Genomic DNA, 17,763 nt, shown 5'->3' with positions numbered 1-17,763 from the left:
GGTATTGGTATTGGTTTGCAGACTTTCTTAATACCTTTTCCCAAGGAGCAACCCTTAAAACAATCACCAAAACCAGAGTTTCAGAAGTCTGACCAATAAAAATAAGCAAAGAATTTTGGCATCCTGTGTCCTGCCAGGACTTGATTTTGTGTCCATTGTGGACAAATTTCTCCTCATTTCCAATGCTTCAATTTTCACATCAGTATGTGGAAATAATTATTTTACTTCATTGCTCAAAGGAGTATAAAAATTCTAAAAAGAAACCTCTTTTTTCCAAAACTTTACCTTGGTTGAAAAAAACTTACAGAGTGACTGTGTGCTCAGAATTTTGTGATAAAGGGTCAGCCAGAGTCAGTTTGTGACCACTGAAAGGTGCCTCGTGTCACAGTAGAAGACCCCAGGTCACATTAAATAATCCACTTCACAAATAACCTTAGGATAGGACCGTGCTGTTGATCAAACTCTGTGTGACTGCAACATCACGTCAACACATATTGAGTTCTAAGATATTTATTTCCCAGAGACTTTCCTCTGAAGCACAAAAATGCAATTGATTTCAAACCATTGTTTTCTAAACAAAAACAAAAAGCCAGCGCTCCCTTAAACCAGTTTTAACCAGCAATTCAGGATTATGAAGTTGCCATTCACCCATACCTCGGACAGAGGCAACAGAGGACTCCAGTAGTTCCCCAGGAGCACTAGGGGATATTCTGTTGCCATGACTACTGGAGGCCAGAACTCAGCCTGCTGCCCTGTGAGACCAAAGTTCACCATTCTCCCTTCATGCGTGGCTTTTCTTAAGAGGCTGTATGTACAAAGACCAGTGGCCACAGTTGCTACTTCTAAGCATCAATTTCCAGCCTGCATTTTAACAAATAACTTTGTTTTCTTTCTCTTTTATTATTTTGTTCTTTTTTTGTTCTCTTTTCAGTGGTGTAGAGAGTTGAGATTTTTTTTCTTTTTTCTCACACAGTTCCTCCTCTGTAGATAAGGAAGTCCTGGTCCCTAACCGGTGTAATTATTAGCATATTCCTGGAGAAAATTGCAACAGTCTACATTAAAGGACTCCCTGCAGAAATTTACACAGTAGGTATCCAATTTCTCTTTAAATAAAAGGCACTCAGAACAGTGAGGGGTTTAAAACAAGAGAAGAAATGGGGAACAAACAGAGCTTTGAGGAACAGCAGGGAGATTTGCAGTGGTCAAGAGCAGATAGCCAGCCTGAATTATTTGGATAATTAGTCTTCGTTAGCAAACTGGAGAAAATTACAATGCCACCATAAGATGTTATAACATGCCCACAGACTGGCAGCATTAAGGATCATATTTGACCCATGTCCAAACGGTTTGACTCTTTATTCTGAATATTCTGTAGGAGAAAATAGATTCTAAATAGATTCTAAGCCTGTGGTGTCTCTTCAAAATGTTTCCAAAATTTCCGGACATTTGCATTTAGTCAAGGTCATCCTGACATCATTGTGGTTCTCTCAGCACAAGAAGGACTTTTCTATCAGGAAATGTTCAAGATGAAAGCAAGGAAACAAAACGCAAATGAAAGAGTTAATTTAATATTCCCTTTTTCAAGATGGTAGAAAATATGAAAGCTAGGTTTCCTTTTATGTTCCATAAACCCTCTCAGGGAACATACTGGCATCAATAAACGGAACTCTATACTTAAAAATAAAAAAAATTTGCAAAGTTCTTAAAGAAAGCTCCACCCATTGATATACATCTGGGAAAGGCCACACCTCATTGTCTAGATTTCTAAGCACCTGTGTAAAAGTCCCTTGGGAAGGACAATAAAATGCATTCTATGAATTGCCCCAAAGAGCAATTCTGCTCTGATTGGAATGTTGCTACTTCTTGAGGAAATTACACAGAGAGCTGAGGTGAAGAGGATAGTAGGAAAAGAAAATTGGTAAGGCTGGTTCTAAGGAACAGGGTAGTTTAAGTTGTCTGAGGAGCAAATTCAGTTTTTTAAAGGAGATTAAAAAGGTTTTCACATTGCATATGCAATGCCAGAGCTGCCATGTTTCTTGCACGCACCTGTACACTTGTATACATGTACAAAGGAATGACATTGGGAAGGAGGAAACATGGACTCGTTACCATTACGTGAAAGCTGTCCTCAGAGCTATCTCAGGGCATGAGGCTTTGAAATTGTTATTACCACTTAATTATAGTAAGAAAAATTATTAAAAGCATGGGAATTGGGTAAAAAGGTATGCAGCATGTTCTTTCAATTTTATACTGAGGCTTTGTTTAACAGGCACACTCAAGGATCATCTATTCTAGAAGAATATACTTGATTTGACTCACAGTTTATTATTGAATAAAGACTGAGTAAAATATGTGTTCACTTGCAGGTTTTGGTCTGATAAATGCAAATAGTTTCTGTCAGGTAGAAAGATAACCCCTATGCATGGTTGTCTGTGGAACACCAGTCAGGTTTGGATTCAACCTATTATTCTGTTCTATCATTGTTTCAAAATGCCTGTAAAAATACAAATCCTCAAAATGCTAGTTGAATCATCTTTTGCCTTATTACTGGTTTCCTCATTAATTAATGAGTTGAATAAACACCTTGAATCAGGTCCATATTATAATTACATGAGAGTCATACTTCCAAATTTTTGAAAATTATGCTTGAATTTAAAAAGCCACTGATGCATCTCACACCATTCATGAGAAGGTGAGGACAAACCAGGATATTTCTTTAATTTGCAAGTATTGTGGCTAAAAATACTTTGTGGTGATCATGTTGGATAGATTTCTTTTCTCCCTTAAAAAAATTACACTTTAATAAATTATTTTTTTGTCTTATACATAAAGACAAAGTCGTATCCATGGCACACTGGCTTATCTCATCCAAAGATACCAACAGAATTGAAATAAAAGAATATCTGGCCTCATTAGAGGAAGTGATCTTGGATAAATCTACAGTCTAAGAATGTAAAGCTTTCTGAATCCCAGAACAAATCCAAATTCCAAAAATGAAAAACAACCAAAGCAATCAAAAGTAAATTGAGAAAAAAAAAAAAGAAAAAAAAGTAAGTTGGTCAATCATTCTAATTGGAAATGCTGGTGTGAGTGAGTGTGTGTGTGTGTGTGTGTGTGTGTGTGTGTGTGTGTGTATGTGTGTTACCTGAGTTTCTTTGGGATATCTCAACAGATATTAGAAGTAAAATGTGCCAATTAGGAAAATGTCAAAGAGAACAGAAAGATGACAAGTCTTAGAGTCTCTTTTCTGAGGGAAACTCTTTTAATGTCTCAGAGTATGAAGATAAATGCAGTAGTCATTTGAGAGGAAGGACACTCAAACATGGTTGGCATGTGACTTATCTGGTTGTCAAAATCTGGCAATGTTAGGAAGCACTTTCATCTCCAATAAAATGACACAAAGAAGAAAACTAAACATCTTCACTAGTAGTTAATATTTTTTCTACATGGGATTCACCAAAAAAAATCTTCATTTAGGATCAGAAATCTAAGCAACTACTTTTCTGCTTTCTACTAAGTGAAATATAATCTCTTTCTACACCCATTTTTTTGGGGGGAGGTCATAAGTGAAGATTTTTATCAGTGGCTCTTGGCTTCTGATAGCCCATCAAAATTATTTATGGAATTTAAAAATAAAACTGCTCATTTCTTAAGCCCCACCTCATATTTAAAGCATCAGCATCTTCATGTGTAGGGCCTGCCTAGACTTCTCTAATTTTTGTCCAGTTTTATTGTGAAATAATCAACGTGTCACTGTATAAGTTTAGTGTGTACAACATGATGGTTGTATTTACATATATTGTGAAATGATCACCACAGTCGGTTTAGTTAATGTCCATCATCTCATATAGATAAAATGAAAAAAAGAAACACAAATTTCTTCTTGTGATGAAAGCTCTTAGGCTCTCTCCACTCTCTACAATTTTCCTATACAGGTTTCCCCTGCTATCACAGAGTACACAAAGTTTCCTCTGAAACTTTTCGTAAGCCAAGATGGTGTAAAGTGAAGAAGCAATTACCACTGATTTATATGGAAAATTTTTTGTGTTCACAGACCCCAAAAATACCCTACCAAATCATACCAAATAACACATAGAACCTAAACTAACACAAACATATAGTTAAAGCAGGGATACAATAACAAATACATACCATACTTTGTATACCATCAATCCACTCAAGTAATAAACTTGCCATTGTATCCATTATTGGATACCCACTTAAAGAAACCACTGTGCTACCAGTAGAACCCATAGTAACTTCAGCAGCTCTCAAGATTCTTTCTCTCTGCATGTAACTAGCATGACTGGTGGACTCAGGCAAGTTCAGCCCGTGCCCAGTGTCTTTATTTCATTCACCACAATTGAAACGCTTAATTACATCCTGTTTTGTGCTAAGCATAACACTGTTACAAGGCCTCTTAGGCTTTTCTTAACACCTTAGGATACATCTTCCTAACATAAACTGACATAAAGCACACACTTACAGATACAGTTCAGAGTTACAGGGCTTTATGCTGAGATGCTGAGTGTGGTTCCCAGAGAAGGAGCTTCATGGTGCCATTCTGCCCGCTCAGATCCATGCTGCCTCTGTGAGGGCTTGCTGAAAAACAAATGCTGAATGCCATTTTCACCTTTTAAAAATTCCTCTTCAGATTTCTTTCAGGTAGTGAAAACCGGTACTAATGTAGGTCTTCTGTAAAACGAAGTGGCATAATGGAAACTTTCAAAAAGTGGGAGATACCTATATATCATATAACCATGTTAACTATTAGACTTCTCAATTTTTTAAAAGTTTCCTCGCCAATTCTTGCACACAGCTAGGATTAAAGAATCTCTGAATTAAATGCTAAGCTATTAAGTGGTCATTTGAGTTTGTATTTGTTGCAGGAGTTTATTTTAAATTCAGATATAATTCATAAACTTGGGGAAAAATTTATCCTGTCATTTATGCCCTTATCATGTACTCCTCCTTTAGTAGAGAAATATGGCAGCAACATGTTTTCTGTTTTTTTATTTTTATTTTTTTTAAAGCAGAGAAATGTCCATATGACACATACAGTGGAGCAGGGTTTTCCTTCACCTTTTCCAAAGATTATGAGTTCTTTGGCTCCAAAATCGGATTGAGCACTCTGCAGCTGACCTCTGAAGCACTATGTGATCTTTCAGGAAAAGAGAGTTTGAGATCCCCACTGAGATAATATCTTCCAGGAAGGCCTGCTCGTTTCTTCATCCCCAGTGTCTAGAAAAGTGTCTGGCTCACAAAAGCTGGCTAATTAATGTTGGTCAAATAGAATAAATAAGTGATTGATCCAATTACATATTCTCTTCTAATTTGAATTCATTGTTATTCTTTTACTTCCTTGGACTTTCTCTTCTGCATGCTCAAACCAACAATTCTCAGTGAGGTACAGCTCGTATTTCTCTGAGAAACAAGATTATTACATCCTCAAACTTCTCCCTCAAATGGCCCCACATCCGAAAATCGATTTATCCATTTTCTTATCTTGTTGTTGTTTTTCCTGAGTTTCTATTGATCCTGCAGAGGCAAGCAAAAGAAACCTGAAGAAAGTTGAGTTGACTCTAAATAGGAAAAAAAAAAAAAAAGTTACATCCCCACCGAGGTGCACCTTATAAAGTCCAAGTGAGTCAGAAAAACACAGGGCTCATAATTAACTACTAGAAGGCTCTAGTAAAATCAAGGGAGACTTTGAGATTCTAGACTTCATTAGCAGTTAAAGTAGAAAAAAATCCCCATGGCCAGCGGGTTAGAAGTTAATTAGGAGAAGTGCTAGGGGACTTACTGTCTGACAGAGAGGCTTATGAGGTAGTTTCAGGCTCTTTATTGCCACTATAAAAGTCTCCATGTTTGCAAGTTCCCAAGATACAGAGCAAATCCCTGAGGTTGTTCAGAACAGAGAAGCCCTGTGCTTCCAACACTCAGGGGTCCTATGCCCTGCCCAGTAATGGGTACTTTGGGACTTTTTGTCCGTTTGTTCTTAAAGCAAACTTTTTCTTAGATTAAACCAGATATATTTGGTTGCAGCAATAAAAATAATTAAGTTAAAATTCAATTTAGATGCATATGAAAATAAGATTGAAAAAAGGGAGAAAGACTGGAAAAGAGCAAAGGTAACCATTCTTTTTAGTCAAGAAATAGTTTTCAAAGGATTCAGGGATTTCTATTCTTGGGTCAGCTGGTATTTCCTGAGACTGAAATCTGTAAGTATCATTGTTGTTTTATCCTCTACGAACTTCCTCTGGTTTTCTGCAACGCATTATTAAAATGATTGCTTTGTTTAAGATTTTTTGGTGCAACTATCAGGTACCAAAGTGGATAGTGAGACACACCACACTGTAGAACTGAAACATTGTAGGTGGTAGAGACAATCTAAAAGACTAGTCCTGGCTCTCCTTCCACCCTCCATTTCAGCTCTAGTGGGAAACAGCAGCTCATGTGTGTGAGAACTGAGTAAGTAAGAGAGAGTTTTCTCCTTACCTCCCTTTCCTGGCTACGGACCTTTGCCTGGAACAGACCCTCAGTGGACGAGGGTAGAAGTTCTACATTTGGATGGGTTGAATTGTTGAATGTTGTATGGGAGTGAGCAGCCTAATCCCCAAAGCAGCCAAAAGCTTGGCTTTTAGACAGAGTGACTCTGTGATTTGAGAATGTGGATTTCAGACTGTATTTCCTGTGTAGCAACAAAAATGTCATGGGACTATACGTCTTTCCATAGGGGGAGAAGGGGATTGCCCTCTTGACTAAATCCAAATGATCACTGAAGGGCTAGCTAATTAAATTTACTTTGTGATTTCAATCTATGAGTAAGGCTTATTCAATGTAGATTTTGAACCCTTGTTATGCCTCAGAATCTGAGCTGTTCATGGTAGAGGGCTTGTGGGGGGTGAGGGTTAAATTAGGAAAAGGTAAATTCAAAAGACCTTCCGGTCTACTACAGCATAATTTATCCAAGTAAGTTTGAGCTGTGTCCTGGATTTGTTGACAGTTCTGTTATTAAAGTAACCTGAAGTTTCCCCAAGATTCCTAAGGGATATTATTATGAAAAAACTCAAATTTCACTTGATAGTTCTCACCACCCATATAATGTCAAAACTCTGACTCCCACAAAGAAAACCTTCACATCCAGAATTTCTGAGAATCCTATTTTTTTCTGCTGTGCCTTCTTGGTTGACTTTCTTGATCAGGAAGCCATTTGAGATTGACTTCTTATAGATGGTATTACCATTGTCCTCCAAAATGCCCAACACCCTACACCTGGGAATCCTCTGAGCATTTCACCAAGACTGGAGCATAGGTGTGTTTGGGGGTGACAGGGAGATGAGTTGGGGAGTAGGTAGAGACTGATCATAAAAGAATTAAGACCTTAACTTTTTTCAGGTATCTCTTGAAATGATAGAAAGACACATTTGCCACAACAGAAATGTGTACTGGAGCAGAGAGAGGATTTCAGCTCTGATCAAGGAGAGATCACCTTGTACTTCAGTTCTTTAAAATAGAGGATTGTTTCTCCAAAGCAAAACGTAGTGCATCTGAAATTCTCTGATTCCCCCTTCCAGAGTAGTAGTGACCTTGAGGTGGTTTAGTCTAATCCCTTACTTTCACGCATCAGGAAATTAAAATCCAGTACGATTAAATGGCCCATCTGAGCTCCTCTAAATAGTAAGCGGAAGGAGAGGAATCAAATTCTTATCTCTTTAATATCCATCCTGCTGTTGTCCTTTCCACAGCATTGCATTTCTTCTCAAGTTTAGACTTCACCAGAAGACAGATTTTTGACTAAAACATTGCTTTCTCCTGGAGCAGATCAGAATTTTAAAATTGCAGAGAAAATAAACAGGTTCTTTTCAAGTTAAGAGCTAGAGGACATGCAAATTAGATAACAAGGGAAATAAATTCAGACATGTGACTTTGCCTAGACAAGGCAGTTATAAGTAAAGTAGACTTTATAGAGACTTAAAATGACCCAGGTAGTAGCTTCAATAGAGAAAAGCTGACCTGGAAACAAATCTGAGAATTATAGAAAAAGTCAAAATTAACTCACTGTACTCTAAAATCCCTTTCTGTAATGATGTTCTAAAGATTATAACTATTTGGGGTTGATTGGCTTATAGAGCTGTGACATGTATTGCAACCTCATATTCTTCTAGAAAAACATATCAAACATGTCAATATTAGCAAGAATCTCTGATAGGCAGAATATTGTTCTCACCCACCGGTAAAGGGATGAGTAAAATAATAATAATAATAACTATAAAAATAGGTAGTATCTGCCCTGATAATCCATGACCATAGGCCAATATTAGTTTCAGAGAGGTCTGAGAAAAGAAAAGAAATTGCAGTGAGTTGTAGAGTGAGTGAACAAAGTAGAAACCACCAAATTCAATCTTTACACATTCATGCATCTTCTATGCAGCAACCCGTATTCATGGTCCTCTTTCCAGTTTGATCTCTAGCAGGTATGGATCCCTACTGTCATCCAGAGTAGTTCACTTAAAATTTAACAGGTCATTGATTAGAACGTTCTCTGAGCTTTGAGACCCTCCCAATAATTTCTACCTATTGGTCTTAATTTTGCCTTCTGGAGCTAAGGCCACTGAACACAAATCTTCTTTCAGTTAACTCTAAACATTTGGAGGCTGTCAGTGTGTCATCTTCATGCAAATATGTCTGATTCCTTGGCTGTATCTTCCTGCTTATGAAAAATGGAGGCTCAAATCAGCCTCAGTTGAAAACATGTGAGTCACCTTTTAAAAGGAAATGATAGGGAGAATACAGTTTCATAAATTGAGTGCTATCTTTATTTCTTTGCCAAAATAATTGGAAATGTCACATTTTTATGTAATGAATGGGCCATCCTTCTAAAGATTTAAAAATCCTCAAAAGCGAAATCTGGATGCTTCTTTTTCTACCCAGGAAGTCCAGCATCTGGATGGAATGGGTGATTTAGGAGCACATGCAGACGTATTGAGATTCAGGAACCAGGGACATTTTTCATTTTTGTTTTTCCTGTTATTTATTTTCTTCACCTCAGGTTTCTGAAAACCAGAAACAGATGGACTAATCCACGCTCCTCAGAGCAGACGGCATATCAAACTCCCCACACGAGGAACTGGCTCTCCTGCAGAGTGCTGCAGCCACAGAATAATTTATTCAAATTCTGCCTCAGAATGAACCCTCGCAGAACTTTAAACAATCAGTCTTTCCATTGGCCCCATTAGCAACCACTGTTGGAAAGATGTGTCCTTGCCTGGTCCTTGGGGGCTCCAGCACCACCCGTCTGCCAGACACCAGAGAACATCCTAAGGAACGAAGTCTACAAATACAAGCAAAAATGAACAGGAGAGGTAAAGTGGATGGACTTGACAAATGGTTGCCTTGGCATCAGGCATTTGGGGAAAAAATAGAAATGAAGGAAAGAAAAATGTGTAGTAGGATAACACTTTCCTCAAAGCATTCTTGACTCTGCTGACTACTGCTTCACCTTTATGTTCCTGGTTGTGCTCTTTCCTTTCTTCCCATCATAACCCCATTAGAACAAAGCTGTTTTTACACAAAGGAATAATGGCTTATACAGAAAATCCTATTACTCTCCTCTTACATGATGCCATTGTTACAGAAGAATTTGGTGAAACGTAAAAATCAATTTGCTGATGGGTGTGGGAGGTGGTGGCCAAAGGAGTTTAAAGGCTCTGCTGTCACACTGCATGGGTAGCATCCTAGTTTTTCAACTTAGCAGAGATGATGTCAATGTCCAGTCTTTTTTATAACATAAAATAAGAGAAGTCAATGATACACCTGAAAACTGGACAGAGGTAGAGCAAGGTTGTATAATTTTTATACTTTGGGTTCTCAGGTCAAAGCTTGGACAACTATCTCCTTACTGTATGAACAAGAGGTTTATGTTCAGTTGTGAATAACAAAAGTCAACACAAATCAATAACAAAAAGTGGCTTACACAAACTAGTCCCCCTCCTGACCTCCCCCTCACACATACACACACACAAAATCAGCTAGCAAGCACCAGATCAGCAAATCATAACTCAAGTTTGAGGTTCCTGAAAATCTACTGACCTTCTCCTCACGGTCACCTTATGGTTTCACAATGGGTGCTCCAAACCTGTGTCCATGTTCTAGGCATGAAGATAGAATGGGTGAAGTTCAAAGGGACACTATGTAAGCTTTCTTGAAAGTTACATCTAATGATTCCCACTTGCATCCCTTGGGACAGAAGTTTGTCCCTTGGCCAGGTCTAGCTTCTATGGAGGCTGAGAAATTAATTTTTAAAAATGGGGTTCATTAATGGCCCCTCTCCCAAATTATCGGTGTGGTACTAAAGATTAAGGGGAAATAAATATTAGAGCTAATAGTCCCTCTCTTCCTAGCTTTAAAGGTAGATAATAGACTCCAATTCTGAAAAGATAGAAAAATCTTAGCCTGATTGTCTTAATAAGAGCTATTTGTGGACAATGTTGGGAGCTGAGAGGGGGCTTTTGATAATAAAATAAATTGTTTTTAAGGTTGGAGTAAAGCTAAAATTTTCAGATTAAATGTTAAGGTTAATACTGCAACCCAGTCTCTCACACTGGCTAATCCACATCACCAGTATTATGCCATGAAAACTGGTACACAGACTGATGGTTATCTTACCCTCTCGCTTAGACTGCTGAAAATCTCAGATCAAAAAATAAAATTTTACGTTATTCTTAGGATGCGATACTATCTAATGTGAGTTTTCATAATACTCTCAATAAACCATTAAACAATTCATATAGTAAAGATTTTTACATTTGTGACGTGGTATCCCAAAGAGGACTTGTTTCTTTGTTTTTCCATGAAGAAACTCACATACCTACAAGTCATGCTCATAATAGATTGTAGGGTCTATATTTTCTTCTTACGTTCAGGGTAAGTGGAGTTGACTCCATATGTACCCCAGTCTTCTACTTGAGGAAGATCTGGGCATCAGAAAGAATTTAACAGGTGCTGGTAAGATAGAGCCATTCACAGTCAAAGTGGTGATTCATATAATAAAGCTGAGCTTCGGTAAAAGTTAGGAATGCTTAGGTCAGTAATTCCATGTTTTGCTTTGTTTTTTCTCCCAGGAACAAGATCAAACACATGTTTTAAATGAAACCGTTTTCTCATATAAAACTAGACTGTCCGTCCTCTGTTAACCAAATAAAAGAATAAGAAAACTAAGAAAGAGAAGAGGAAGAAGGAAAGAGGACTTGCTTTACTGATATGGGTTGACTTTTCAAACAACTGCTGGACTGATTTCGTCATCTACTACAACTCCAGCAGGTGCAGAGCCTGAACTGGACTTGGAAGACCCTACCTCCCACACCCTGGTCCACAGCTCATCTTTCATCACCTGAAACTGGCAAAACCTGGGTAGAGGAGACCTTCCATGTGCATCCAATTGCAGCCTTTTTTGCCTGACTGCAGAGAAGCTGAACAGTTTCCTCATGTGAAAAGTGGAGTTTGGATTGCGGGACTTGAAGATGAGGCTTTGAAAGAAGCTATTATGACACCGAGAAGACAGAGGTAAAGCTGGGAGAGGGCAGTGTTGCCTTAGGATGGGTTATCCACACAAAACCTGAGGCAAGAAGTAGTGTGAAAGTGATTTATTAAGAAGTGTTCTTAGGAAAAACTGGATAGGGGAATGAAAAACAGGGGGCAGGAAAGGAAGAAGACAAAGCAAGCGAGAAATATCAACCAAAGCCTCACATTGAGCATGGGCCAACCCTGTAGGTGAGCTCTTGGGACAGAGGAGGTCATACCTTAGAACTGCCCTGTTCAGGCCCAGGGGAAGTGGAGGAGTTATAGGGTCACTGATGAAGGGCTGCCCCTGGGGAACATACATCCCCAGGCACTTTGGCTCTCTGGATGTGCAAGTGGGTTTTGACAGCCTAAACAGCTCGCCAACAAACAGACACAGATGCTTGCTATCTTTGGGGAGTGAAAGCACAAAAATGGTAAAGGGCATTGAAGGGTTATGGTCAGAGTGCTGATGGCTTCCGTTGCAGGTGCCTGCACAGAATTCCCTTTTCCCAAAGTCAGAGTCAGTAAGACTTCTTTCCTTTTTTGTTTATCGAATAAAGTGTTAAGTTCTGCGCTTTCTGCACTGTGCAGATCTGTGAAAATGATCCATCTTCGAAGTTAAATAACTAGGTATCTTTTCATTTCTTCTGAACATCTCAGTGAAGACAGGGAGGAGACCAGGACTGTATCATGGAAGGACCTGAAGAGTTCTGTCTGGGAAAGAGACCATGAATTACTAAATAAAGTTACCACTGTTTGCTGTAACTGCAGAGTGACAGTTGTTGAGAGGGGACTGCAGCTACTAAGTTCGTAAGTCTAATGTCTTGATTTCTATGTCCATTCCGTCAGCTGGCAAGAATCATACACACAGATGAGCATAGCTATGATTCTTTTGATGTTTTTTCCTTAAGATTCCATTTCTGGCCTGAAATTGATAGCAGAGCCCTTTAGGCAACTGTGACAGAAAAGATAGGGACTGCCTACCAATACTTAGATGAAACAATTTTGGTTCGATTTTTTTAGTAACCGACAATATCAAAATGAGGGAGAAGGTGGTGTCTCTTGTTGGAGACTAACACATAACTGTCTCATGATATCACACACAATGATATCCTAATGGGAAGAACATAAGGGTATATCCCCAGGTCGATCCAATGCATCAGTAAAGTGAATGTTATAATTATCACTAATTATTATGGATTTCTCAGATCTAGAAATAAAACTTCTTAAAATTCAACTTGCAGTTCTTGTGCCCATCTTTGCACGTGAACAGGAAGGATTAGGCTTCTATTTATCATGTACAATATCAGTGGTTGAGACATATTTATATTAATAACATTTAACCTATGGATAATTCACCTAGGTAAGATCAGTTTCTATTTTTGATTAGATAGCTCTTCCCCTATCTTGATCTTGATAAAACAGTACAACTCTCAATAAAGTGTTGAGCTAATTAAAAATATAGTGAATATAAACCAGCCTAATTATTCCTAGCATCCATTCTCTTTTGAGGTGGGGGTACCCTCAAAAACATGGAGGTACCCAGAGGTCTTTCAGCAAGTGATAGTTTACATTAAAAAAGTACCTTAATGGTTTTGGTATTCATTTTGGACCTAAATTTGGTAAAAGCAATATGAAAAAGAGTTGTCAGAGGACAATTATCATTACCTCCAAAAATGGTAATATGTTATAGATAACCTAAAGATAAGAAATCATTACTGTGTTAATTTATTAATTAAAAAGATGGTATTTTAATAATGTATCTAGAAGTTATCCTATCAATTATAAGCAACTTTAGTTTATTTGGAAATGAGGAACTTTTATTTTTAAAAATGGTTCACAAATCAATTTGATGATGAGTTGAGCAGTTTCTTATCAATTTAAACAAACCCATACCTTAGAACCCAGAATCCCATTGCTAGAGAAATAAACATATATATTCAACAAAAGACTTGCATATAAACATCCATAGCAACTGTTTTCAAAATACTCCCACAATTTCAGCAATCTAAAAGCCCATCAACAAATGAATGGATACATTGTTATTTTTCCATAAGATAGAATATTACTCAGCAATAATAATAAAAAGAAACTGCTATACCTAAAAGTGCAGATGATTCTGAAAACCATTTCACAGTGCAAGTAGCCAAACACAAAACACTACATACTATATAAATTCAAGTACAAGATATGAAATTCTAAAGAAGACTAATCAAACTTCTAGCGATAGAAGCCAAGCAGGAGTTACCTAGAACCAAGGTAGTGGGGAAACTCTGCAAAGGGGCACCAGGAATCTTTGGGAATGGTGGAAATGTTCCACATCTCTATTATGGTGGTGGTTATACAGGTGAATAGGTGTATCAGAACTCATCAAACTATACACTTAAAATTGGTTCATTTTTTAACATATGTAAATTGTACTTCAATACAATTTTAAAAAAAATCTTGAGCCTGATAAAAGTCATCAAAAAACATACATACTATAGGGCTCTTCAATGAGAGTTCCCTGGGAGGAGGTTTCTCTGGGCAGATCACACAGAAAGTAAATAGAACTTTCCTACCTAGTGTTAATTAATATCTGGCTGAATACTCTAATACCAATTCTCAAGTGGTTTATCATTTATAAACTTTCTTTGTTTAATAATTTCATTATGCCTTTACACAAATATACATGTATATTTATATGATGTATTTAAAGCCATTAACTCTAGTCTCAATGTATATTAACCGAATCAGAGAATGGCTCTACCCCATTGAACTCACTATGTTAATTGGAGCTTTAAAAAGAGCTAATTTGTTGTATATAGACAAGGATATTTCATCAGAGAAGTGACATTTATTCAGTGCAAGTAGAGGAAACAATCCAAGATGATTTGCAGCATTATCTAAAGTTCACAAAAATCAATCTGTAAAAAGACATTAATTATTATAATTCATTTAGTTAAATATATATGCGTACATTCTCATAACCTTAAATAAAATGTGGGAACAATGATAAACTATCTGACCCCAAAACACCCTTGGAAATTTTGGATGTGCAAAATAAAATGACTTTTCATAAAACACAAATTTAATATAATTCAATCTTATATAAGTATTAAATTTATATTTTATACCCCATCGTGATAAAATTTAAGAAGGCCTTGCTAAATTTTAAACCAAAATTATCAAACCCATCTAATTTATCAAGGGATTTACCTTGATTAATACGCATATTACATAAACTAGTATCTTATAATAAATCTGCGTTTATTTACAATGTATTAAAAATGTATCAGAATATTTTATTAGTTCATTTTTATGACTATTTGTTGCTAGCTGATATCATTTGCCATTGCCAAGACAGATTGGCTGTCTGAGCTGGTATTTTTTCTTAAAAGGCCAGAACACGTAAAGCATTAAATATTTGATTTATTCCTTCTCTCTTTTATTTTATTTATTTACTTGTTTATTTATATTTATTTATTTTTATTAAAATATAGCTAACATACAGTATTATATTAGTTTCAGGTATACATCATAGTTATTCAACAACACCTACCTGGCCCTATACGTAGTTATTACCATATTATTGATTATATTCCCTATGCTAAAGAACTGATCACCATGATAAGTCCAGAAACCATCTGACACCATAGCATGCTATCACACTATTATTCACTGTATTTCCTATGCTGTATATTACATCCCCAAGATTTATTTGTTTTATAACTGGAACTTTGAAACTATTATTCCCCTTTATTTTTTCCCTCCTTTCCTAATTTTCCAATTACAGTTGACATTCAATATTATTTTATATTAACCAGCATAGTGGTTAGACATTCATATAATTTACAAAGTGATCTCCCTGATTAGTACCCACCTGGAACTATACATAGTTATTACTGTATTATTGATTATATTCTCTATGTTTTACTTTACATTCCAATGACTATTTTATAGCTACCAATTTGTATTTCTTAATTCCTTCACCTTTTTCATCCTGCCCTCCAACCCCCTCTCATCTACCACTCTGATAGATCTAGTACCCATCTGACACCGTACATAGTTATTACAATATGATTGACTATATTTCTTATGCTATACCCTACATTCCCATGACAACTGTGTAACAACACATTTGTACTTAGTCCCTTCCCCTTTTTCATCCACACCCAACTCTCCTCCCATCTGGCAACCATCAAAATGTTCTCTGTATCTATGAATTTGTTTTTGTTTTGTTTGTTTGTTTATGTTGTTCTTTAAAGTCCACTTATAGGTAAAATCATATGACATTTATCTTTCACTGTCTGACTTACTACACTTGGCACAATACCTTCTAGGTCCATCCATGTTGTCACAGGTGGAAAAAATTCATTCTTTTATACAGCTGAGTAATATTCCATTGTATATATGTACCATCTTCTCTTTATCCATTCATCCATTCAGGGACATGCAGGCTGCGTTCATATCTTGGCTATTGTAAATAATGCTGCAATAAAAATGTGGATTCACTTGTCCCCCCGAACTAGTATTTGCATTTCTTCAGATAAATACTCTGAAGTGGGATTACTGGGTCCTTCTTTGTCTGTTGATATAGCCTTTGTTCTAAAGTCTATTTTTGTGTGGTATAAGTATTGCTACTCCAGATTTTTGTTTGTTTGTTTGTTTCCATTTCCATGAAATATCTTTTTCCATCCCTTTACTTTCAGTTTGTGTGTATCTTTGAATCTGAAGTGAGTTTATTATAGGCAGCATATGTAAGGGTCTGGTTTTCTTATCCATTCATCCCCACCATCTTTTGACTGGAGCATTTAATCCATTTCCATTGAAAGTAATTGTTGATAAGTGTGTAGTTATTACCATTTTATTATTTATATTTCGTATTTTATTTTACTTTTTTTTAATTTTTTTTATTGTTTTTGTCTTAAAGAAGTCCCTCTAAGTTTCCTTATAATACTACTTTGGTGGTGATGAACTCCTTTAGCTTTTTCTTGTCTGAGAAGCTCTTTGTCTGTCCTTCGATTCTAAATGACAGCCTTGCTGGGTAGAGTAATCTTGGTTGTAGTCCCTTGCTTTTCATCACTTTGAATATTTAATGCCAATCCCTTCTGGTCTGCAAAGTTTCTGTTGAGAAATCAGCTGACAATGTTATGGGAGCTCTCTTGTAGGTAACTTACTACTTTTCTCTTGCTACTTTAAGATTATCTCTTTGTCTTCAACTTTTGGCATTTTAATTATTATGTGTCTTGGTGTCGGCCAATTTGGGTTCATCATGTCTGGGATGCTCTGTGCTTACTGGGCTTGTATATCTATTTTCTTTGCCAGGTTAGGGAAGTTTTCTGTCATTATTTCTTCAAATAGGTTTTCAATTCCTTGTTCTCTCTCTTCTCATTCTGGTAACCCTATAGTGCAAATGTTGGTTACTTAATGTTGTCCCAGAAGCCCCTTAAACTCTCCTCATTTTTAATTTTTTTTTATTATTTTTTTTCTTTTTGCTGTTCTTTTAGTGTCTTTTATGCTACCTTATCTTCTAAATCACTGATTTGATCTTCTAGTTCATCTAATCTTCTGTTGATTCCCTGTAATATAGTCTTCATTTCAGTTATTGTAGTCTTTATTTCTGACTAGTTCTTTTGTATGCTTTCTATCTCCAATTTTATGTTCCTTATCTCTGTGTTGAAGTTCTCCCTGAGATCATTGAGCATTCTTAGAACTAGTGTTTAGAACTCTGTGTCTGGTAGATTGCTTGTCTCCATTTTATTTAGTTATTTTCTGTAGTTCTTTGCTCTGTTCTTTTATTTGGAACATGTTTCTTTGTCTCCCCATTTTGGCTGCCTCCCTGTGTTTGTTTCTATGCATTAGGTAGGGCTGCTATGTCTCCTGGTCTTAGTAGAGTGGCCTTATGTAGTAGGTGTGCTGTGGGGCTCAGTGGCACAGTCTTCCTGGTCACCTGAGCCATGCACTCCAGGTGTGTCCATTGCGTGGGTTGTGTGTGCCCATCTGTTGTAGTTGAGACTTGGTTTCTGTTTGCATGTCAATGGGAGGGACTGACCCTTGGGTTTACTGGTTGTGAGGACTGGCTGTGATTACAGTGGAGGTGTTATGGTTCAAGGGCTGACCCTACAGAGCAGGATCTGCCTCAGCAGGATTCTGATGCCTGCCCAATTTGCCCCTTGGATATTTCATATTTAGAGGTGGCTGGGTGATGCTCCAGCTTGT

The 17,763-nt window shown here is 37.0% G+C and overlaps 1 long non-coding RNA gene across 1 annotated transcript in view; it reads left to right on the top strand.

Annotated features, from left to right (window-relative positions):
• Positions 1-971: 971 nt before the first annotated feature.
• Positions 972-17,763, top strand: part of LOC141571300 (uncharacterized) — a 38,367-nt gene continuing 21,575 nt past the window's right edge. Inside the window, exons 1-4 of the long non-coding RNA XR_012496062.1 lie at positions 972-1,086; positions 9,053-9,365; positions 11,124-11,565; positions 12,223-12,372. This is a non-coding gene — a long non-coding RNA (uncharacterized LOC141571300). The remainder of the gene's footprint in view (positions 1,087-9,052; positions 9,366-11,123; positions 11,566-12,222; positions 12,373-17,763) is intronic.

The sequence above is a fragment of the Rhinolophus sinicus genome, linkage group LG04, assembly GCF_036562045.2.
Source record: "Rhinolophus sinicus isolate RSC01 linkage group LG04, ASM3656204v1, whole genome shotgun sequence".
Lineage (NCBI taxonomy): Eukaryota > Metazoa > Chordata > Mammalia > Chiroptera > Rhinolophidae > Rhinolophus > Rhinolophus sinicus.
The sequence above is the reverse complement of the archived record's forward strand: the minus strand, read 5'-3'. Positions and strand labels throughout refer to the sequence as shown.